The 26,047-nt window shown below is 44.0% G+C and overlaps 1 pseudogene; it reads right to left on the reverse strand.

Moving 5' to 3' along the window:
• The window catches only part of LOC106575051 (glypican-6-like), a 359,575-nt pseudogene that overhangs the window by 100,248 nt on the left and 233,280 nt on the right, over positions 1 to 26,047 (reverse strand).

Here is a 26,047-nt window from a genome sequence, read left to right on the forward strand (position 1 = left end):
ACAATACACGTTTCCATGTACAATACACGTTTCCATGTACAATACACGTTTCCATGTAAAATACACGTTTCCATGTACAATACACGTTTCCATGTACAATACACGTTTCCATGTCAAATACACGTTTCCATGTCAAATACACGTTTCCATGTACAATACACGTTTCCATGTAAAATACACGTTTCCATGTACAATACACGTTTCCATGTCAAATACACGTTTCCATGTCAAATACACGTTTCCTTGTAAAATAGACGTTTCCATGTGCTTTTCCCGCAGGCCTGATATAGGATTAGCTGATCTGTCTGTGTTCTGAACCATGGCGTTACTGTGTAATGAAACGGGCCGGGGAGATTTCAGTCAGAACAAACGGGCCGATTCATTAAACCATCCCTTGGACTGACATGTTGCACAGGGCAGGGCTCTGTTGGGGCTCTCGCTCTGAGCTCATTCTGGAATAAGGTGAGGGAGGGATATGACATCGACGACGTCATGGCTACCGAGTGGCGCAGCGGTCTAAGGCACTGCATCGCATTGTTAGAGGCGTCACTACAGACCCTGGTTCGATCCCGGGCTGTATTCACAACCGGACGTGATCGGGAGTGACATAGGGCGCCGCACAATTTGCCCAGCGTCGCCCCTGGTTACGGGAAGGTTTGGCTGGTGTAGGCCGTCATTGTAAATAAGAATTTGTTCTTTAACTGATTTGCCTAGTTAAATAAAAGGTTAAATAAAAAATAAAATAGGAGAGACAGAGAACTACACATGAGAGATAAATAACTTTTTAAAGTCATGAGCTGCATGATATAAATAAGGCTATAGATTTAACATGACAGCGCTCGTCTGAACTTTGCAGTCACATCCTGATAACATATTCTGTTGTCATGCATTTTTCATAAACACATCTCTGCTTTGCATCACCTCTAAGCTCTGGAACTCTATATCTCCGACAGGCTGTCACCTCCTCGGAGGTGGAAATAGAAGAATTCGTTTAAAACGTGTTAACGTGCGCATCAAAACTAACTCAACAGCAGAGGAATCAATAGCGGTTGATAAAGTAACTTTCAGATCACTGTCTTCACAACTATTTTTACACTTCAGTAAACTTCCTGTCCTGTAACTTCATGTCCTGTAACTTCAAGTCCTTCAGTAACTTCCTGTCCTTCAGTAACTTCCTGTCCTTCAGTAAACTTCCTGTCCTTCAGTAACTTCCTGTCCTTCAGTAACTCCCTGTCCTTCAGTAACTTCCTGTCCTGTCACTTCCTGTCCTTCAGTAACTTCCTGTCCTTCAGTAACTTCCTGTCCTTCAGTAAACTTCCTGTCCTTCAGTAACTTCCTGTCCTTCAGTAACTCCCTGTCCTTCAGTAACTTCCTGTCCTGTCACTTCCTGTCCTTCAGTAACTTCCTGTCCTTCTGTCCCAGAACTCTCCACTAGGTCCAAACGGATCCCTGACAGAGGATCAACATCCTTCAGAATCCAAACTAACCAGGACCATTCTACCAGAGGATGTTCTGTGTTATATAGAGTCTCCTCTCCTCTCTGAAAGACAATGTTTTCCCAGAGGACAGAACGGGTCATATCCCACTCTGGGAGACCACAGGAGAAGCAGAATACAATATTATAGTCCTCATATAGTCCCCATCACAGCTATCATATAGTCCTCATATAGTCCCCATCACAGCTATCATATAGTCCTCATATAGTCCCCATCACAGCTATCATATAGTCCTCATATAGTCCCCATCACAGCTATCATATAGTCCTCATATAGTCCCCATCACAGCTATCATATAGTCCTCATATAGTCCCCAGCACAGCTATCATATAGTCCTCATATAGTCCCCAGGACAGCTATCATATAGTCCCCAGCACAGCTATCATATAGTCCCCATCACAGCTATCATATAGTCCTCATATAGTCCCCAGCACAGCTATCATATAGTCCTCATATAGTCCCCAGGACAGCTATCATATAGCCCTCAGCACAGCTATCATATAGTCCTCATATAGCCCCCAGCACAGCTATCATATAGTCCTCATATAGTCCCCATCACAGCTATCATATAGTCCCCATCACAGCTATCATATAGTCCTCATATAGTCCCCATCACAGCTATCATATAGTCCTCATATAGCCCCCAGCACAGCTATCATATAGTCCCCATCACAGCTATCATATAGTCCTCATATAGTCCCCAGCACAGCTATCATATAGTCCCCAACACAGCTATCATATAGTCCTCATATAGTCCCCATCACAGCTATCATATAGTCCTCATAAAGTCCCCAGCACAGCTATCATATAGTCCCCAGCACAGCTATCATATAGTCCCCAGCACAGCTATCATATAGTCCCCATCACAGCTATCATATAGTCCCCATCACAGCTATCATATAGTCCCCATCACAGCTATCATATAGTCCTCATATAGTCCCCATCACAGCTATCATATAGTCCCCATCACAGCTATCATATAGTCCTCATATAGTCCCCAGGACAGCTATCATATAGCCCCCAGCACAGCTATCATATAGTCCTCATATAGTCCCCATCACAGCTATCATATAGTCCTCATATAGTCCCCAGCACAGCTATCATATAGCCCCCAGCACAGCTATCATATAGTCCCCATCACAGCTATCATATAGTCCTCATATAGCCCCCAGCACAGCTATCATATAGTCCTCATATAGTCCCCATCACAGCTATCATATAGTCCCCAGCACAGCTATCATATAGTCCCCATCACAGCTATCATATAGTCCCCATCACAGCTATCATATAGTCCCCATCACAGCTATCATATAGTACTCATATAGTCCCCATCACAGCTATCATATAGTCCCCAGCACAGCTATCATATAGTCCTCATATAGCCCCCAGCACAGCTATCATATAGTCCTCATATAGTCCCCAGCACAGCTATCATATAGTCCCCAGCACAGCTATCATATAGTCCCCATCACAGCTATCATATAGTCCCCATCACAGCTATCATATAGTCCCCATCACAGCTATCATATAGTCCCCATCACAGCTATCATATAGTACTCATATAGTCCCCATCACAGCTATCATATAGTCCCCAGCACAGCTATCATATAGTCCTCATATAGTCCCCAGCACAGCTATCATATAGTCCCCAGCACAGCTATCATATAGCCCTCAGCACAGCTATCATATAGTCCTCATATAGCCCCCAGCACAGCTATCATATAGTCCTCATATAGTCCCCAGCACAGCTATCATATAGTCCCCAGCACAGCTATCATATAGTCCTCATATAGTCCCCAGCACAGCTATCATATAGTCCTCAGCACAGCTATCATATAGTCCTCATATAGTCCCCAGCACAGCTATCATATAGTCCTCATATAGCCCCCAGCACAGCTATCATATAGTCCCCAGCACAGCTATCATATAGTCCCCAGCACAGCTATCATATAGTCCCCAGCACAGCTATCATATAGTCCCCAGCACAGCTATCATATAGTCCCCAGCACAGCTATCATATAGTCCCCAGCACAGTTACAGAACTGTAGAGAAGGGAGGTGAACCGTAGAGAAGGGAGGTGGACCGTAGAGAAGGGAGGTGAACCGTAGAGAAGGGAGGTGAACCGTAGAGAAGGGAGGTGAACCGTAGAGAAGGGAGGTGAACCGTAGAGAAGGGAGGTGAACCGTAGAGAAGGGAGGTGAACCGTAGAGAAGGGAGGTGAACCGTAGAGAACGAGCTGAGAGACAAGGCAAGAAGGGCCTTCCATGCCATCAAAAGGAACATAAAATTCGACATACCAATTAGGATCTGGCTAAAATAACTTGAATCAGTTATAGAACCCATTGCCCTTTATGGTTGTGAGGTCTGGGGTCCGCTCACCAACCAAGAATTCCCTAAATGGGACAAACACCAAATTGAGACTCTGCATGCAGAATTCTGCAAAAATATCCTCTGTGTACAACATAAAACACCAAATAATGCAGAGCAGAATTAGGACGATACCTGCTAATTATCAAAATCCAGAAAAGAGTCGTTAAATTCTACAACCATCTAAAAGGAAGCGATTCCCAAACCTTCCATAACAAAGCCATCACCTACAGAGAGATGAACCTGGAGTAGAGTCCCCTAAGCAAGCTGGACCTGGGGCTCTGTTCACAAACACAAACAGACCCCACAGAGCCCCAGGACAGCAACACAATTAGACCCCACAGAGCCCCAGGACAGCAACACAAACAGACCCCACAGAGCCCCAGGACAGCAACACCATTAGACCCCACAGAGCCCCAGGACAGCAACACAATTAGACCCAACCACATCATGAGAAAACAAAAAGATAATTACTTGACACACTGGAAAGAATTTACAAAAAAACAGAGAAAACTAGAATGTTATTTGTCCCTAAACAAAGAAAACACAGTGGCAGAATACCTGACCACTGTGACTGACCCAAACTTAAGGAAAGCTTTGACTATGTACAGACTCAGTGAGCATAGCCTTGCTATTGAGAAAGGCTGCCGTAGGCAGACCTGGCTCTCAAGAGAAGACAGGCTATGTGCAACACTGCCCACAAAATGAGGTGGAAACTGAGCTGCACTTCCTAACCTCCTGCCAAATGTATGACCATATTAGAGACACATATTTCCCTCAGATTACACAGATCCACAAAGAATTAGAAAACAAACCCAAATGTGATAAACTCCCATATCTACTGGGTGAAATACCACAGTGTGACATCACAGCAGCAAGATGTGTGACCTGTTGCTACAAGAAAAGGTCAACCAGTGAAGAACAAACACCATTGTAAATACAACCCATATTTATGTTTATTTATTTTCCCTTTTGTACTTTAACCATTTGTACATCATTACAACACTGTATATAGACATAATATGACATTTGAAATGTCTTTATTATTTTGGAACTTCTATGAGCGTCATGTTTACTGTTCATTTTTATTGTTTATTTCACTTTTGTTTATTATCTACCTCACTCGCTTTGGCAATGTTAACATATGTTTCCCCATGACAATAAAGCTCCTTGAATTGAATTTGAATTGAAGTGATAGAGTTTGATTGATAGAATTTGAATTGATAGAAGAAACACAGTGGGAGGTAGAAAGGAGAGAGAATAAGAGCCAAAGATATACAGTCCAGTGACTTTTTCCACATTTTGTTTTACGTTTCAACCTTATTTTAAAATAGATTTTCTTAATAACAAATAAAAAACTGAAATATCACATTTTACGTAAGTATTCAGACCCATTTACTCAGTACTTTGTTGAAGCACCTTTGGCAGCGATTACAGCCTTGAGTCTTCTTGGGTATGACGCTACAAGCTTGGCACACCTGTATTTGGGGAGTTTCTCCCATTCTTCTCTGCAGATCCTCTCAACATCTGTCAGGTTGGATGGGGAGCGTCGCTGCACAGCTATTTTCAGGTCTCTCCAGAGATGTTTAGATCGGGTTCAAGTCCGGGCTCTGGCTGGGCCACTCAAGGACATTCAGAGACATGAAGCCACTCCTGCCTTGTCTTGGCTGTGTGCTTAGGGTTGTTGTCCTGTTGGAAGGTGAACCTTCGCCCCAGTCTGAGGTCCTGAGCACTCTGGAGCAGGATTTCATCAAGGATCTCTCTGTTCATCTTTCCCTCGATCCTGACTAGTCTCCCAGTCCTTGCCAATTAAAAACATCCCCACAGCATGATGCTGCCACCACCATGCTTCACCGTAGGGATGGTGCCAGGTTTCCTCCAGACGTGACGCTTGGCATTCAGGCCAAAGAGTTCAATCTTGGTTTCATCAGACAAGAGAATCTTGTTCCTCATGGTCTGAGGCTCCTTTAGGTGCCTTTTGGCAAACTCCAAGCGGGCTGTCATGTGCCTTTAACTGAGGAGTGGCTTCCATCTGGCCACTCTACATTAAAGCCCTGATTGGTGGAGTGCTGCAGAGATGGTTGTCCTTCTGGAATGGGTCCTGATGGTATATATGAATATATATATAAATGAGAGAGAGACCGAGAGAGAGCGAGAGAGACCGAGAGAGAGAGACCAAGAGACCGAGAGAGAGAGCGAGAGACAGAAAGAGACAGAGAGAGACAGAGAGAGAGACAGAGAGAGACAGAGAGACAGAGAGAGAGCGAGACAGAGAGAGAGCGAGACAGACAGAGAGAGAGCGAGAGAGACAGAGCGAGACAGAGACAGAGACAGAGAGAGAGAGAGAGAGCGAGAGAGAGGCAGAGACAGAGAGAGAGGCAGAGACAGAGAGAGACAGAGAGAGCAAGACACAGACAGAGAGAGAGAGACAGAGAGAGACAGACAGAGACAGAGAGAGAGAGACAGAGAGAGCAAGACAGAGACAGAGAGAGAGAGAGAGAGCGAGAGAGAGAGAGAGGCAGAGACAGAGAGAGAGGCAGAGACAGAGAGACAGAGACAGAGAGAGAGAGAGAGAGAGAGAGAGAGAGACAGAGAGAGAGAGGCAGAGACAGAGACAGAGACAGAGACAGAGAGAGAGATCTCCCCCTCTCCTCCCGCAGGGCTGAGTAACTCATCCTCTCTTCAGCTGGCTGACAGACCGCAGGAAGGGAAGGAGACACTGGCTTGTTGGGACCTGTCCTAGCTGTCACTGACACCACAGGCAGTGAGTGACTTTCAACGTTGGGGAAGCTATCTTTCCACACACAAAGCAATCCCCTTTACGATAAAGCATCTATCGCTGCATTTTGCAGACTAATGTCATTCTGAACAATGCGGTTTCTTCTCCTTTGCACAGACTCAGAGCTCAGCCCCGGCTAGAGGACGTTTTTTTTAGGAGGATCTGACGTTGTTAGATGTTAGGAGATAGGAGATGTTAGGTGATGTTAGGAGATGTTAGATGTTAGGTGATGTTAGGAGATGTTAGGAGATGTTAGATGTTAGGAGATGTTAGGAGATGTTAGGAGATGTTAGGAGATGTTAGGAGATGTTAGATGATGTTAGGAGATGTTAGGAGATGTTAGATGTTAGGTGATGTTAGGAGATGTTAGGAGATGTTAGATGTTAGGTGATGTTAGGAGATGTTAGGAGATGTTAGGAGATGTTAGGAGATGTTAGGGGATGTTAGGTGATGTTAGGAGATGTTAGAGGATGTTAGGTGATGTTAGATGTTAGGTGATGTTAGGTGATGTTAGATGTTAGGAGATGTTAGGTGATGTTAGGAGATGTTAGGAGATGTTAGATGTTAGGAGATGTTAGGAGATGTTAGGTGATGTTAGGAGATGTTAGATGTTAGGTGATGTTAGGAGATGTTAGGAGATGTTAGGAGATGTTAGGTGATGTTAGGTGATGTTAGGAGATGTTAGGTGGTGTTAGGTGGTGTTAGGAGATGTTAGGAGATGTTAGGTGATGTTAGGTGATGTTAGGTGATGTTAGGTGATGTTAGGAGATGTTAGGTGATGTTAGGAGATGTTAGAAGATGTTAGAAGATGTTAGGAGATGTTAGGAGATGTTAGGTGATGTTAGGAGATGTTAGAAGATGTTAGGAGATGTTAGGAGATGTTAGGAGATGTTAGATGATGTTAGGAGATGTTAGATGATGTTAGGTGATGTTAGGAGATGTTAGATGTTAGGAGATGTTAGGAGATGTTAGGTGATGTTAGGAGATGTTAGAAGATGTTAGAAGATGTTAGAAGATGTTAGGAGATGTTAGGAGATGTTAGGAGATGTTAGATGATGTTAGGAGATGTTAGATGATGTTAGGTGATGTTAGGAGATGTTAGATGTTAGGAGATGTTAGGTGATGTTAGATGTTAGGAGATGTTAGGTGATGTTAGGAGATGTTAGGAGATGTTAGATGATGTTAGGTGATGTTAGGAGATGTTAGGAGATGTTAGGTGATGTTAGGAGATGTTAGATGTTAGGTGATGTTAGGAGATGTTAGATGTTAGGTGATGTTAGGAGATGTTAGGAGATGTTAGGAGATGTTAGATGTTAGGTGATGTTAGGAGATGTTAGGAGATGTTAGGAGATGTTAGGAGATGTTAGATGTTAGGAGATGTTAGGAGATGTTAGGAGATGTTAGATGTTAGGTGATGTTAGGAGATGTTAGGAGATGTTAGGAGATGTTAGGTGATGTTAGGAGATGTTAGATGTTAGGTGATGTTAGGAGATGTTAGGAGATGTTAGATGTTAGGAGATGTTAGGAGATGTTAGGTGTGACTTTACCACTAATTCAACCCAGGCAGTTGCCGACAGCAGAGAACTACATCCAGACAGACAGAGAACTACTGTTGATTATAACAAAAAATGTAATACGTCTGTAGTTAATGTTGTTTCTCAAGTCAAAGATCATTAGTGTCGGACTAAAACTTCCTCTGAAAGGAACGCTCTGTGTCTAATGTAGTGCACTATATGGGGAATAGGGTTCTATAGGGCTCTGGTCTAAAGTAGTGCACTATATAGGGAATAGGGTTCTATAGGGCCCTGGTCTAAAGTAGTGCACTATATAGGGAATAGGGTTCTATAGGGCCCTGGTCTAAAGTAGTGCACTTTATAGGGAATAGGGTTCTATAGGGCTCTGGTCTAAAGTAGTGCACTATATAGGGAATAGGGTTCCCTTTAGGTTGCATCCTAATGTCACGGTTGTCGTAGGAGGAGCGAACCAAAGTGCAGCGTGTGTGTCGTTCCACATATTTCATTGAACTGTGAAACTATGCGAGACACAAAATAAACTGAATAAACAATAAACAATAAACTCGTGACGAAGAGGTGAACAAACACGAACTCAAAAACAATCTCCCACAAACCCAGGTGGGAAAAACACCTACTTAAGTATGATCTCCAATTAGAGACAACGATGACCAGCTGCCTCTAATTGGAGATCATCCCAAACAAAACCCCCAACATAGAAATACAAAACTAGAACATAACAACATAGAAAATCTAAACTAGAAAACCCCCCCACTGTCACACCCTGACCTACTCTACCATAGAAAATAACAGCATTTTATGGTCAGGACGTGACAGTGTCGGGCTAAAACTTCCTCTGAAAGGAACACACTGTGACTCAAAGGTTGAAATTAAACCTTTAATGAACAATCTATTCTCTCCTCTCTGAATCTCTACTCTTCTCTCTGAAGATTCAGACTTCACAGTTCTTAAATAGTATGATATATATCTATTCTCTCCTCTCTGAATCTCTACTCTTCTCTCTGAAGATTCAGACTTCACAGTTCTTAAATAGTACGGTATATATATATCTATTCTCTCCTCTCTGAATCTCTACTCGTCTCTCTGAAGATTCAGACATCACAGTTCTTAAATAGTATGATATATATCTATTCTCTCCTCTCTGAATCTCTACTCGTCTCTCTGAAGATTCAGACATCACAGTTCTTAAATAGTACGGTATATATATATATTCTCTCCTCTCTGAATCTCTACTCTTCTCTCTGAAGATTCAGACTTCACAGTTCTTAAATAGTACGGTATATTTAGGACTATGTGTTAGTATTTATATTAATTCTGTGTCGGTGCTTCTTAATAATAACTAGCTATCTCACAGCCAGTCCTTCGCAGAGGGCATAGAGGGAATATCTCTGACTGTAATGTTCCCAAATGGCGAGACTGTGGAGATCTAGTTACACTGGGAGACAAGCCACGGAATTAAAAAGAAATGAGCAAAATAAAATCAATGCAGATCGCTTTCCACTGTGGTGACAAAGGACTTAACAGAGGACAACACAGGTCTACGTCTTAATTAGGAGAAATAATTAGGCAAAGAGGGGAGAAAAAAAATCCAATAACGGAACCGAGTGAACTTTAAAGTAAAAGATAAAATGCATCACTCTTGAACCTCTTGATCCGTCCCTGGTCAAACTGAGAAGGGCCTTGACTAAGAAACAGATGGTACCTCTGACAGAGCTCCTCAGAGGAGATGAGAGAACATTCCAGAAGGACAACCATCTCTGCAGCACTCCACCAATCAGGCCTTTATGGTAGAGTGGCCAGATGGAAGCCACTCCTCAGTAAAAGGCACATGACAGCCCACTTGGAGTTTGCCAAATGTCACCTAAAGGACTCTCAGACCATGAGAAACAAGATTCTCTGGTCTGATGAAACCAAGATTGAACTCTTTGGCTTGAATGCCAAGTGTCACGTCTGGAGGAAACCTGGCACCATCCCTACAGTGAAGCATGGTGGTGGAAGCGTCATGCTGTGGGGATGTTTTTCAGCGGCAGGGACTGGGAGACTAGTCAGGATCGAGGCAAAGATGAACGGTGCAAAGTACAGAGAGATCTTTGATGTAATCCTGCTCCAGAGCGCTCAGGACCTCAGACTGGGGCGAAGGTTCACCTTCCAACAGGACAACGACCCTAAGCACACAGCCAAGACAATGCAGGAGTGGCTTCGGGACAAGTCTCTGAATGTCCTTGAGAGGCCCAGCCAGAGCCCGGACTTGAACCCGATCTAACATCTCTGGAGAGACCTGAAAATAGCTGTGCAGCGACGCTCCCCATCTAACCTGACAGAGCTTGAGAGGATCTGCAGAGAAGAATGGGATAAACTCCCCAAATACAGGTGTGCCAAGCTTGTAGCGTCATACCCAAGAAGACTCAAGGCTGTAATCGCTGCCAAAGGTGCTTCAACAAAGTACTGAGTAAAGGGTCTGAATACTTATGTAAATGTGATATTTCCATGTTTAAAAAAACAACAACATTTGAACACATTTCTACATTATGGGGGTATTGTGATGTCACTATGAGGTATTGTGATGTCACTATGAGGTATTGTGATGTCACTATGAGGTATTGTGATGTCATTATGAGGTATTGTGATGTCACTATGAGGTATTGTGATGTCATTATGAGGTATTGTGATGTCACTATGAGGTATTGTGATGTCATTATGGGGTATTGTGTGTAGATTGATGAAGGGGAAAATACAATTTAATCCATTTCAGAATAAGGATGTAACGTAACAAAATGTTTCTAAAAAAGTCAAGGGGTCTGAATACATTCTGAATGCACTTTGACAATAACAACAGCAGCTTATGTTAAGTTGAAGTAACTAACAATACATTATAAACTAGCTAATGTGGCAATATAAAAGCGTGATCACGTAACGACTTTGAGGTGGTAGATAGAGTAGGACTAGGCTACGCATAACGACAGGAACCCTGTCACCCCTCTCTCTCCCCGGGGATTCCCCCACTGAGGTGAGGACATGAGCGATGACGACGCCGAGTCTGTCCTGATCCGGAGCCGAGGCCCGGTCGCCGTGAGGCCCGGTCGCCGTGAGGCCCGCATGTGACTGATGATCTGATGTCACTCAACAGCACTAACATGAATCTCCACAGACTCACGTACACACACACGCACACATGCACGCACACACACACACAGAAAACACATTCAAACACACACAGAAACCCTACACACACACAGAAAAAACGCACGCACGCACACACACACACACACACACACACACAGACACACAGAGAAAACACACACACACACACACAGAAAACACACACACGCACACGCACACGCACACACAGAAAACACACACACAATGAGAATGCCTAGCTATATACACACCTAGCTATATACACACCTAGCTATATACACACCTAGCTACATACACACCTAGCTATATACACACCTAGCTACATACACACCTAGCTATATACACACCTAGCTATATACACACCTAGCTATATACACACCTAGCTATATACACACCTAGCTATATACACACCTAGCTACATACACACCTAGCTACATACACACCTAGCTATATACACACCTAGCTATATACACACCTAGCTATATACACACCTAGCTATATACACACCTAGCTACATACACACCTAGCTATATACACACCTAGCTATATACACAACTAGCTACAATACACTGACCTAGCTATATACACACCTAGCTACATACACACCTAGCTACATACACACCTAGCTATATACACACCTAGCTATATACACACCTAGCTATATACACACCTAGCTACATACACAACTAGCTACAATACACTGACCTAGCTATATACACACCTAGCTACATACACACCTAGCTACATACACACCTAGCTATATACACACCTAGCTATATACACAACTAGCTACAATACACTGACCTAGCTATATACACACCTAGCTACATACACACCTAGCTACATACACACCTAGCTACATACACACCTAGCTACAATACACTGACCTAGCTATATACACACCTAGCTATATACACACCTAGCTATATACACACCTAGCTACATACACACCTAGCTATATACACAACTAGCTACAATACACTGACCTAGCTATATACACACCTAGCTATATACACACCTAGCTATATACACACCTAGCTATATACATACCTAGCTATAATACACACCTAGCTACATACACACCTAGCTACATACACAACTAGCTATATACACACCTAGCTATAATACACACCTAGCTACATACACACCTAGCTACATACACACCTAGCTATATACACACCTAGCTATATACACACCTAGCTACATACACACCTAGCTACAATACACTGACCTAGTTATATACACACCTAGCTACATACACACCTAGCTACATACACACCTAGCTACATACACACCTAGCTACATACACACCTAGCTATATACACACCTAGCTATAATACACACCTAGCTACATACACACCTAGCTACATACACACCTAGCTACATACACACCTAGCTACATACACACCTAGCTACATACACACCTAGCTATAATACACACCTAGCTACATACACTGTTCCATGTTGACTCTAGTGGTACATAGGTCTACATGTGCATTTTGGGAAACAAACCAAGAATCATGTTTATTCTTCTGCCTACATTCCATTTCCCCTCCATATCACTACATTCCATTTCCCCTCCATATCACTACATTCCATTTCCCCTCCATATCACTACATTCCATTTCCCCTCCATATCACTACATTCCATTTCCCCTCCATATCACTACATTCCATTTCCCCTCCATATCACTACATTCCATTTCCCCTCCATATCACTACATTCCATTTCCCCTCCATATCACTACATTCCATTTCCCCTCCATATCACTACATTCCATTTCCCCTCCATATCACTACATTCCATTTCCCCTCCATATCACTACATTCCATTTCCCCTCCATATCACTACATTCCATTTCCCCTCCATATCACTACATTCCATTTCCCCTCCATATCACTACATTCCATTTCCCCTCCATATCACTACATTCCATTTCCCCTCCATATCACTACATTCCATTTCCCCTCCATATCACTACATTCCATTTCCCCTCCATATCACTACATTCCATTTCCCCTCCATATCACTACATTCCATTTCCCCTCCATATCACTACATTCCATTTCCCCTCCATATCACTACATTCCATTTCCCCTCCATATCACACTCACTCACTTCGCACTCAATTGTTTTCTGACTTCTCTCTTGAGTTGCGCAAACAAACTCTCGTTAAAACCTACAGAAACACATCCCTGTAAAAACATGTCATCCCTGTAAAAACATGAGACACACAAGGGGATTCACAAGCGATGTTCCACACTGAAAATATCCAAAAACATTAGTTTTGATAAAGACAAAAGAGCGTATTTTCATCAGGATAACGGATTGTTTCGTTTACACTCCCGACTGTCAGAGAAAGTCCGGCGCCCATGAGTACGGCTACATGTTAAACCTTGTACTGCGGGGGAGCTAAATCGGGGTCGCACAGAGTGTTTCTGGGTAATCTTAAACAAATCTACTTCGAAACGAAAGTATCCACCTCACACACAGAGTGTTTCTGGGTAATCTTAAACAAATCTACTTTGAAATGAAAAGTATCCACTTCACACACCTGGTTATGGGTTTAACGAAAAGAAGATACCTGTATGTCGAGATATCGAGTTGAAATATATGACATTTTCAGTTTGCGTCCCAATATTACACTTTATACATGTACATCACAGTAAGACTGTTGTCACGTCCTGACCAGTATAAAGGGGGTGTTTGTTATGGTAGTTTGGTCAGGACGTGGCAGGGGGGTGTTTGTTATTGTAGTTTGGTCAGGACGTGGCAGAGGGGGTGTTTGTTATTGTAGTTTGGTCAGGACGTGGCAGGGGGGTGTTTGTTATTGTAGTTTGGTCAGGACGTGGCAGAGGGGGTTATTTGTTATTGTAGTTTGGTCAGGACGTGGCGGGGGGGTGTTTGTTATTGTAGTTTGGTCAGGACGTGGCAGAGGGGGTTATTTGTTATTGTAGTTTTGGTCAGGACGTGGCAGGGGGGTGTTTGTTATTGTAGTTTGGTCAGGACGTGGCAGGGGGGTGTTTGTTATTGTAGTTTGGTCAGGACGTGGCAGAGGGGGTTATTTGTTATTGTAGTTTGGTCAGGACGTGGCAGAGGGGGTGTTTGTTATTGTAGTTTGGTCAGGACGTGGCAGGGGGTGTTTGTTATTGTAGTTTGGTCAGGACGTGGCAGGGGGGTTATTTGTTATTGTAGTTTGGTCAGGACGTAGCAGGGGGGTGTTTGTTATTGTAGTTTGGTCAGGACGTGGCAGGGGGGTGTTTGTTATTGTAGTTTGGTCAGGACGTGGCAGGGGGGTGTTTGTTATTGTAGTTTGGTCAGGACGTGGCAGGGGGTTATTTGTTATTGTAGTTTGGTCAGGACGTGGCAGGGGGTATTTGTTATTGTAGTTTGGTCAGGACGTGGCAGGGGGGTGTTTGTTATTGTAGTTTGGTCAGGACGTGGCAGGGGGTGTTTGTTATTGTAGTTTGGTCAGGACGTGGCAGAGGGGGGTGTTTGTTATTGTAGTTTGGTCAGGACGTGGCAGGGGGGTGTTTGTTATTGTAGTTTGGTCAGGACGTGGCAGAGGGGGTGTTTGTTATTGTAGTTTGGTCAGGACGTGGCAGGGGGGTGTTTGTTATTGTAGTTTGGTCAGGGCGTGGCAGGGGGGTGTTTGTTATTGTAGTTTGGTCAGGACGTGGCAGGGGGTTATTTGTTATTGTAGTTTGGTCAGGACGTGGCAGAGGGGTTATTTGTTATTGTAGTTTGGTCAGGACGTGGCAGGGGGGGTGTTTGTTATTGTAGTTTTGTCAGGACGTGGCAGAGGGGGTGTTTGTTATTGTAGTTTGGTCAGGACGTGGCAGGGGGGTGTTTGTTATTGTAGTTTGGTCAGGACGTGGCAGGGGGATGTTTGTTATTGTAGTTTGGTCAGGACGTGGCAGGGGGGTGTTTGTTATTGTAGTTTGGTCAGGACGTGGCAGGGGGGTTATTTGTTATGGTAGTTTGGTCAGGACGTGGCAGGGGGGGTGTTTGTTATTGTAGTTTGGTCAGGACGTGGCAGGGGGATGTTTGTTATTGTAGTTTGGTCAGGACGTGGCAGAGGGGGTGTTTGTTATTGTAGTTTGGTCAGGACGTGGCAGAGGGGGTTATTTGTTATTGTAGTTTGGTCAGGACGTGGCAGGGGGATGTTTGTTATTGTAGTTTGGTCAGGACGTGGCAGGGGGGTGTTTGTTATTGTAGTTTGGTCAGGACGTGGCAGGGGGGGTGTTTGTTATTGTAGTTTGGTCAGGACGTGGCAGGGGGTGTTTGTTATTGTAGTTTGGTCAGGACGTGGCAGGGGGTTATTTGTTATTGTAGTTTGGTCAGGACGTGGCAGGGGGGTGTTTGTTATTGTAGTTTGGTCAGGACGTGGCAGAGGGGGTTATTTGTTATTGTAGTTTGGTCAGGACGTGGCAGGGGGTGTTTGTTATTGTAGTTTGGTCAGGACGTGGCAGGGGGTTATTTGTTATTGTAGTTTGGTCAGGACGTGGCAGAGGGGGTTATTTGTTATTGTAGTTTGGTCAGGACGTGGCAGGGGGGGTGTTTGTTATTGTAGTTTGGTCAGGACGTGGCAGGGGGGTGTTTGTTATTGTAGTTTGGTCAGGACGTGGCAGGGGGGTGTTTGTTATTGTAGTTTGGTCAGGACGTGGCAGAGGGTATTTGTTGTCCATGTTTTTGGTTATGTGTTTATATGGAGGGTAATTTTGTGTAGAGTGTTTCTGGGTTTAGTGGTGTATCTATGTAGAAAGGGTATTTGATTTAAGTGGTTCGGGGGTTTATTAGATATGTATTTAGGTAGAGGGGTATTTGATTTAAGTGGTTCGGGGGTTTATTTGATATGTATTTAGGTAGAGGGGTATTTGATTTAAGTGGTTCGGGGGTTTATTAGATATGTATTTAGGTAGAGGGGTATTTGATTTAAGTGGTTCGGGGGTTTATTTGATATGTATTTAGGTAGAGGGGTATTTGATTTAAGTGGTTCGGGGGTTTATTAGATATGTATTTAGGTAGAGGGGTATTTGATTTAAGTGGTTCGGGGGTTTATTTGATATGTATTTATGTAAGATGGAGTGTTTGATTTAAAATACTTTTTTTTTTGTAATTTATTGAATTAAAATACTTGTATTTTGTATTTTCATATGTAAATAGCCAGCCAAAACAGCAACAACATTCTCAGTAACGGTTACAAAAACATTTTACTTGCTATGACTGTGATATGTTGTTGTTTATCTACACTTGAGCAAGTCACTCTGGATAACAGCGTCTCTGCTATAAGTGTAAATGAACAAACCAAAACGACCTGCAAAGCACACTGGGTATTATTATGAGAGAGATCATTAGAATAATACCCAGCATGCTTTGCAATTGTTCTGGTTTTTTTTTTACGTTTCCATTTGTATATTTCGTTAATTTAGCCTGACGCTCTTATCAGACCATAGCGCCATCACAATCCATGTACTGTTCGTTCAATCAATATCCGTCAGACTTCTGATAACAATTTTTTTTTTAAAAAAGGTATAGAAAAGTATTTTGAAAATATAAATTACAGCTCTCGAAAGTATCTTGTTTAAAAAAAAAAAATGCATTGGAGTGTCGTTCAGCCCAGTATAATAGAATTTATAAAAATACTCAGAAGTAATTTAAATACATATTGAATCAAATAAATGTAACAGAAATACTGCCCATCGCTGTACACAATAACAACACAACAGGGTGATGCATCCCAAATTACACCCTATTCCCTACATAGTGCACTACTTTTGACCAGAGTCTTATGGGCCCTATATGGGGAATAGGGTGCTATTTGGGATACATGTTTATATTTATATAGTTGTTTTGAGTTTGGGAACGTTTACTGCTCAGAACCAATGTCTGTCTCTCTCTCTGTCTCTCTCTCTGTCTCTCTCTCTGTCTCTCTCTCTGTCGTGTCTCTCTCTCTGTGTCTCTCTCTCTGTGTCTCTCTCTCTCTGTCTCTCTCTCTCTTTCTCTCTCTCTCTTTCTCTCTCTCTGTGTGTCTCTCTCTCTCTCTCTGTGTCTCTCTCTCTCTCTCTCTGTGTGTGTCTCTCTCTCTCTGTGTCTCTCTCTCTCTCTGTGTCTCTCTCTCCCTCTCTCTGTCTCTCTGTGTCTCTCTCTCTCTGTGTCTCTCTCTCTCTGTGTCTCTCTCTCTCTGTGTCTGTCTCTCTGTGTGTCTGTCTCTCTGTGTGTCTGTCTCTCTCTGTCAGAGTCTTAAGAGATAAATATATGAACGTGATGGATGGATTTCTTCAGTAGCATAAAACCCATTTTTGGAATTTCTCAACAGTCATTTATTTTTATTTGATTTTTTTGTGAAAAGAGTATTCCATGTTGAACTGCATATCTGCTTTGAAAAAGCCTTTAAATATCCAATAAATCACTCCGACGGATAAAAACGGGGTTAGTAAAGAGCTACATCCATCCCCTACATTCATTTCCCTCACTAGAGACTGATATTCCCCTCACTAACTTTAAACATCAGCTGTCTGAGCAGCTAACCGATCGCTGCAGCTGCACACAGTCCATCTGTAAATAGCCCACCCAATCTACCTACCTCATCCCCATATTGTTTTTAATTTACATTTCTGCTCTTTTGCACACCAGTACCACTACTTACAGACCATCATCTGCTCATCTATCACTCCAATATTAATCTGCTAAATTGTAATTACTTTGCTCCTATGGCCTATTTATTGCCTTACCTCCTCACGCCATTTGCACACACTGTATATATACTTTCTTTTTTATTCTACTTTATTATTGACTGTCTGCTTGTTTATTCCATGTGTAACTCTGTATTGTTGTCTGTGTCACACTGCTTTGCTTTATCTTGGCCAGGTCGCAGTTGTAAATGAGAACTTGTTCTCAACTAGCCTACCTGGTTAATTAAAGGATTTGTTCTCAACTAGCCTAACCTGGTTAAATAAAGGACTTGTTCTCAACTGGCCTACCTGGTTAAATAAAGGACTTGTTCTCAACTAGCCTAACCTGGTTAAATAAAGATGAAAATACAAAAAAATGTTTAAAAAAAATTAAAAATAAATCCCAAATGTGAAGCTTTTGCGTTAACAAACCTTCAGAGCTTCTCAACACAGCAACAGTCCAGAGAAAAAGGGGCTGAGAGTTTTCCCCTTTTAAAAAGTGTCTTTCGTCGTGTCCTAAGGCTCCCTGCAGGCTGCTGGACAATCCATGCTATTGATCGTGGCATTTTAAAAGCATGAAGAGCCAAGCTTGCAAATGGTAAATGCTGGAGGTACAGAGAGAGAGAGAGAGACAGAGAGAGAGAGAGAGAGAGAGAGAAAAACACACAGAGGCGGAGTTTAACCGCGTTACAAGCAACAACCTCCTGTCATAAAGGGCTGTTTTAGGGACAACGAGAGTCACACAGCAAATCTATAAATATCTAGATTGCAGAGAGAGACAGAGAGAGAGAGACAGACAGACAGAGAGAGCGAGAGAGAGAGACAGAGACAGAGAGAGAGACAGAGACAGACAGAGAGAGAGAGAGAGAGACAGAGAGAGAGACAGAGACAGACAGAGAGAGAGAGAGAGAGACAGAGACAGAGAGTGACAGAGAGAGAGAGAGAGAGAGAGAGAGAGAGTGAGAGAGTGAGAGAGCAGTACCCCCCCCTTCAGGGATTCCACGTTTTAATTGAAACTGAACACTCCAAACTCCCTATGAAAACACAAACTATCTCTGTAATAACAGCCCTGCTAGATTAAAAATCACACTATTTAAATACGCCTCAAAGGACTCTGTTCGTCTAACAAGATTTCACATCACTCTGTTATGACTGTAATTTTCATGTTAAATGTCTTGTTTAACAGCCATCAGGCAGACATCATACGCTGCCCTTTGTTCCCTGTGAACAAGATTAAAACGTTTTAACGTTTAGCCGAGCTGTGAGATCTCACTCTGTCCTGTTTCCTGTGTTGGGTCTGTGCTGTGTTGGGTCTGTGCTGTGTTGGGTCTGTGCTGTGTTGGGTCTGTGCTGTGCTGGGTCTGTGCTGTGCTGTGTTGGGTCTGTGCTGTGCTGTGCTGTGTTGTGATGGGTCTGTGCTGTGTTGGGTCTGTGCTGTGCTGTGCTGGGTCTGTGTTGGGTCTGTGCTGTGTTGGGTCTGTGCTGTGCTGTGCTGGGTCTGTGTTGGGTCTGTGCTGTGTTGGGTCTGTGCTGTGCTGGGTCTGTGCTGGGTCTGTGCTGTGCTGGGTCTGTGCTGTGTTGGGTCGGGTCTGTGTTGGGTCTGTGCTGTGTTGGGTCTGTGCTGTGCTGGGTCTGTGTTGGGTCTGTGCTGTGCTGGGTCTGTGCTGTGTTGGGTCTGTGCTGGGTCTGTGCTGTGTTGGGTCTGTGCTGTGCTGTGTTGGGTCTGTGCTGTGCTGTGTTGGGTCTGTGCTGTGCTGGGTTGTCTCCTGGTCGTCCTGACAACAGTTTCATCACACACACACACACACACACACACACACACACACACACACACACACACACACACACACACACACACACACACACACACACACACACACCCACACACACAGAGGATACACACACACACACAGAGGACACACACACACACAGAGGACACACACACACACACACACACACACACACACACACACACACACACACACACACACACACACACACACACACACACACACACACACACACACACACAGGACACACACACACAGGACACACACACACAGGACACACACACACACAGAGGACACACACACAGAGGACACACACACACACAGAGAGAGAGAGAGAGAGAGAGAGAGAGAGAGAGAGAGAGAGAGAGAGAGAGAGAGAGAGAGAGAGAGAGAGAGAGAGAGAGAGAGAGAGAGAGAGAGAGAGAGAGAGAGAGAGAGAGAGAGAGAGAGAGAGAGAGAGAGAGAGAGAGAGAGAGAGAGAGAGAGAGAGAGAGAGAGAGACAGAGAGAGAGAGAGAGAGAGAGAGAGAGAGAGAGAGAGAGAGAGAGAGAGAGAGAGAGAGAGAGAGAGAGAGAGAGAGAGAGAGAGAGAGAGAGAGAGAGACAGAGAGAGAGAGAGAGAGAGAGAGAGAGAGAGAGAGTACACGGTGTGTTTCCTCACCTATGAAGAGGTTCCACTCAGGGTCCAGGTCCGCCTGGTTAGCCAGACAGCCTCTCATCACGTTATGGCAGTAGTTCTGACAGGGCTTCAGCCCAGGGAGGCCCCTGCAGTACGGACAGTAGAGCATCTTAGTCAGGGCTCTAATGCAGACGGGGGCCACATTCACCTGGGGGGGGGAGAGAAACAGGATGGAGATAAATTACTTATATTGCCTTGTCATGTCTACCAGGCTAGAGGATCACCTGTCAAACGGGATGTGGGTTAAGGACAGTACCAGGCTGGGTTAAGGACAGTACCAGGCTGGGTTAAGGACAGTACCAGGCTGGGTTAAGGACAGTACCAGGCTGGGTTAAGGACAGTACCAGGCTGGGTTAAGGACAGTACCAGGCTGGGTTAAGGACAGTACCAGGCTGGGTTAAGGACAGTACCAGGCTAGAGGCTCACCTCTCAGACCAGGGCCTGGGAGATGGGCTGGAGGCTGAGGTCAGAGGGGAGAGGTAGTCATGGTGATGTGAAGACCAGGGCCTGGGAGATGGGAGATGGGCTGAAGGCTGGAGGCTGAGGTCAGAGGTAGTCATGGTGATGTGAAGACCAGGGCCTGGGAGATGGGAGATGGGCTGGAGGCTGAGGTCAGAGGTAGTCATGGTGATGTGAAGACCAGGGCCTGGGAGATGGGAGATGGGAGATGGGCTGGAGGCTGAGGTCAGAGGTAGTCATGGTGATATGAAGACCAGGGCCTGGGAGATGGGAGATGGGCTGGAGGCTGAGGTCAGAGGTAGTCATGGTGATGTGAAGACCAGGGCCTGGGAGATGGGAGATGGGCTGAAGGCTGGAGGCTGAGGTCAGAGGTAGTCATGGTGATGTGAAGACCAGGGCCTGGGAGATGGGAGATGGGAGATGGGCTGGAGGCTGAGGTCAGAGGTAGTCATGGTAATGGGAAGAGAAGGATATTTGTGTGACGGGTCATTACAGGAAGCAAACAGAGGAGTCAGAAACCTCAGGCCACGGCCATGGGTTGTTATATGTCCCAAATGACACCCGATTCCCTACTTAGCGCACTCTAGGGCCTATAAAACTCCGGTCAAAGGTAGTGCACTATATAGGCAATTGAGCTCTATTTGGGACGCGGACATTGTGAGGACCAAGGGAGTGATTCAAAAAGCACCGGCCAGATCTGAGGAGGAGGGATATCCGAGTTGGCAGAGTTGACTCCTCAGAGAAACTAGTTCCCTAACGACAATAACACATAACAGCAGCCAGACTCTCCCGCTCCACTGATCCTGCTGCAGTTAGAGATACACGACTCAGACAACTCGTTATATCTCTCAGAGATAAAACAGACTTCTGTGGAGTCCAGTTAGACAGAGATGAGACTCAGACAACTCGTTATATCTCTCAGAGAGATAAAACAGACTTCTGTGGAGTACAGTTAGAGATACACGACTCAGACAACTTGTTATATCTCTCAGAGAGATAAAACAGACTTCTGTGGAGTCCAGTTAGACAGATACACGACTCAGACAACTCGTTATATCTCTCAGAGAGATAAAACAGACTTCTGTGGAGTACAGTTATACAGATACACGACTCAGACAACTCTTTATATCTCTCAGAGAGATAAAACAGACTTCTGTGGAGTCCAGTTATACAGATACACGACTCAGACAACTCTATATATCTCTCAGAGAGATAAAACAGACTTCTGTGGAGTCCAGTTAGACAGATACACGACTCAGACAACTCGTATATATCTCTCAGAGAGATAAAACAGACTTCTGTGGAGTCCAGTTATACAGATACACGACTCAGACAACTCTATATATCTCTCAGAGAGATAAAACAGACTTCTGTGGAGTCCAGTTAGACAGATACACGACTCAGACAACTCGTTATATCTCTCAGAGAGATAAAACATTTAGCTGGAGTCTTTTATTAGTTCTGTTGGTCTCTTTGATTTTTAAATCAGGTACCTTGTCTCTCTCCTCTCCACCCACCGCCCCTGGTTGAGTAAAGCTACACGCGCGTGTGTGTGTGTGTGTGTGTGTGTGTGTGTGTGTGTGTGTGTGTGTGTGTGTGTGTGTGTGTGTGTGTGTGTGTGTGTGTGTGTGTGCAGCAGCAGCAGCTGGCTGGGATCAAACACCTCCTCTCTGACACGTACACGGGTTTCAGTGACATCAGAGTGTCTCATGAAGGCTTTGAAGACAGAACGCTGCTGTTTTCATCACGAGATGGCACCGTTCAGATCTGTGTGTGTGTGTGTGTGTGTGTGTGTGTGTGTGTGTGTGTTGGGGGGTGTGTGTGTGTGTGTGTGTGTGTGTGTGTGTGTGTGTGTGGGGGGGTGTGTGTGTGTGTGTGTGTGTGTGTGTGTGTGTGTGTGTGTGTGTGTGTGTGTGTGTGTGTGTGTGTGTGTGTGTGTGTGTGTGTGTGTGTGTGTGTGTGTGTGTGTGTGTGTGTGTGTGTGTGTGTGTGTGTGTGTGTGTGTGTGTGTGTGTGTGTGTGTGTGTGTGTGTGTGTGTGTGTGTGTGTGTGTGTGTGTGTGTGTGTGTGTGTGTGTGTGTGTGTGTGTGTGTGTGTGTGTGTGTGTGTGTGTGTGTGTGTGTGTGTGTGTGTGTGTGTGTGTGTCTGTGTGTGTGTGTGTGTGTGTGTGTGTGTGTGTGTGTGTGTGTGTGTGTGTGTGTGTGTGTGTGTGTGTGTGTGTGTGTGTGTGTGTGTGTGTCTTGTCTCAGATCTTGATGTCATAACCCCAACAGGAGCGTGATTCAAATCAGTGATTTGAGAAACAAAAAAACCCAGATTCATTTAGCGGCAGAAAACATCTCATCTGTTTCCCTCCTTTGAAGAAAAGAGCTGATCAGCCATTACATCTAATCTCTCCGGAATATTCCATCGCCATGCAGTCGTCCCCTAATTACCATCTAATCTCTCCGGAATATTCCATCGCCATGCAGTCGTTCCCTAATTACCATCTAATCTCTCCGGAATATTCCATCGCCATGCAGTCGTCCCCTAACTGTGATGTGTCCTTTCATTATGTACACCCTGTTTGAAGTACTGGTATGTCGTTTTAAAGTACTGGTATGTTGTTTTGAAGTACTGGTATGTCGTTTTGAAGTACTGGTATGTCGTTTTGAAGTACTGGTATGTCGTTTTGAAGTACTGGTATGTCGTTTTGAAGTACTGGTATGTCGTTCCTTTACTCCGGGAGAAAACCATTCACCAGATCGACATTGTGTTTTGGTAATAAGATCAATTTCATGACTTATAAAAAAATGTCTTATGTTTTCACAGTGTGTAAAGACTGTAGTGGATTACAATATTTAAATCCAACATTTAAATGGGAAATCAACGTCAGAGAAAATTTAAAAGATTTATGTTTTATGCCTCAATAGCGTTGAATATTATTTCACTGTATAGTGCACTACTTTAGACCAGGGCCCTATATAGTGCACTACTTTTAGACCAGGGCCCTATAGAACCCTATTCACTATATAGTGCACTACTTTAGACCAGAGCCCTATAGAACCCTATTCCCTATATATAGTGCACTACTTTAGACCAGGGCCCAATAGAACCCTATTCCCTATATAGTGCACTACTTTAGACCAGGGCCCTATAGAACCCTATTCCCTATATAGTGCACTACTTTAGACCAGGGCCCTATAGAACCCTATTCCCTATATATAGTGCACTACTTTAGACCAGGGCCCAATAGAACCCTATTCCCTATATAGTGCACTACTTTAGACCAGGGCCCTATAGAACCCTATTCCCTATATAGAGAACTACTTTAGACCAGGGCCCTATAGAACCCTATTCCCTATATAGTGCACTACTTTAGACCAGGGCCCAATAGAACCCTATTCCCTATGTAGTGCACTACTTTAGACCAGAGCCCTATAGAACCCTATTCCCTATATATAGTGCACTACTTTAGACCAGGGCCCTATAGAACCCTATTCCCTATATATAGTGCACTACTTTAGACCAGAGCTCTGAGTACATAATCCCAGCCTGAAAGGGGAGTCAGACTGGATTAGATATTTCATTATAAATACATACTGAATTATAAATACATACTGAATTATACATTAGAGGGAAATATTTCCTGCTGACAACATCAACATCCTCTACTGATAAAGTCCAATAAATATCACTCGTCAACATGAGACGACTCTATATTAATTAAGAGATGCCCAGCGATTGGTTGAGCTGCTCAACCGAATAAGGACGTGTGTATGGACAATATTCAGCATTAGAATATATATTGTCACGGGCGTCGTACGGATCGGAGCAAAACGCAGCGGGAGTCTAATATACTCATCTTCTTTTTATTCGGCAGAAAGAAGGAAAAACAAAACAAACGTATACAACAAAACGACGACGATAAACAGTCCTGTCAGGCTCACAGCTAAACAGGAAATATCTACCCACCAAAATCCCATAGAAAAAAACACCCCTCTTAAATAGGACCTTCAATTAGAAGCAACGAGGAGCAGCTGCTTCCAATTGAAGGTCAAACCCAACAAAACACCACATAGAAATAGACATACTAGAACTAACATAGAAATAGACATACTAGAACATAAACCCAACAAACACCCCCCTGCCACGTCCTGACCAAACTACAATAACAAACACCCCCCTGCCACGCCCTGACCATACTACAATAACAAACACCCCCCTGCCACGTCCTGACCATACTACAATAACAAACACCCCCCTGCCACGTCCTGACCAAACTACCATAACAAATAACCCCCTGCCACGTCCTGACCAAACTACACTAACAAACACCCCCCTGCCACGTCCTGACCAAACTACAATAACAAACACCCCCCTGCCACGTCCTGACCAAACTACAATAACAAATAACCCCTTTATACTGGTCAGGATGTGACACAGACCCTACACAATCATTAGCTGTCACTACAGTACACAATAAATTCAGACATTTCATGGTGAGTGGGCCCAGAATACATTATAAAAGAAACAGCCAGCTAATACAGGAAGTACTGTACCTCTTACACAGTACAACACAGCCAGCTAATACAGGAAGTACTGTACCTCATACACAGTACAACACAGCCAGCTAATACAGGAAGTACTGTACCTCATACACAGTACAACACAGCCAGCTAATACAGGAAGTACTGCAGCTCATACACAGTATAACACAGCCAGCTAATACAGGAAGTACTGCACCTCATACACAGTACAACACAGCCAGCTAATACAGGAAGTACTGCAGCTCATACACAGTACAACACAGCCAGCTAATACAGGAAGTACTGCACCTCATACACAGTCCAACACAGCCAGCTAATACAGGAAGTACTGTACCTCATACACAGTACAACACAGCCAGCGAATACAGGAAGTACTGCACCTCATACACAGTACAACACAGCCAGCTAATACAGGAAGTACTGTACCTCATACACAGTACAACACAGCCAGCTAATACAGGAAGTACTGTACCTCATACACAGTCCAACACAGCCAGCTAATACAGGAAGTACTGTACCTCATACACAGTACAACACAGCCAGCTAATACAGGAAGTACTGTACCTCATACACAGTACAACACAGCCAGCTAATACAGGAAGTA

The sequence above is a fragment of the Salmo salar genome, chromosome ssa16, assembly GCF_905237065.1.
Source record: "Salmo salar chromosome ssa16, Ssal_v3.1, whole genome shotgun sequence".
NCBI classification, from domain to species: domain Eukaryota; kingdom Metazoa; phylum Chordata; class Actinopteri; order Salmoniformes; family Salmonidae; genus Salmo; species Salmo salar.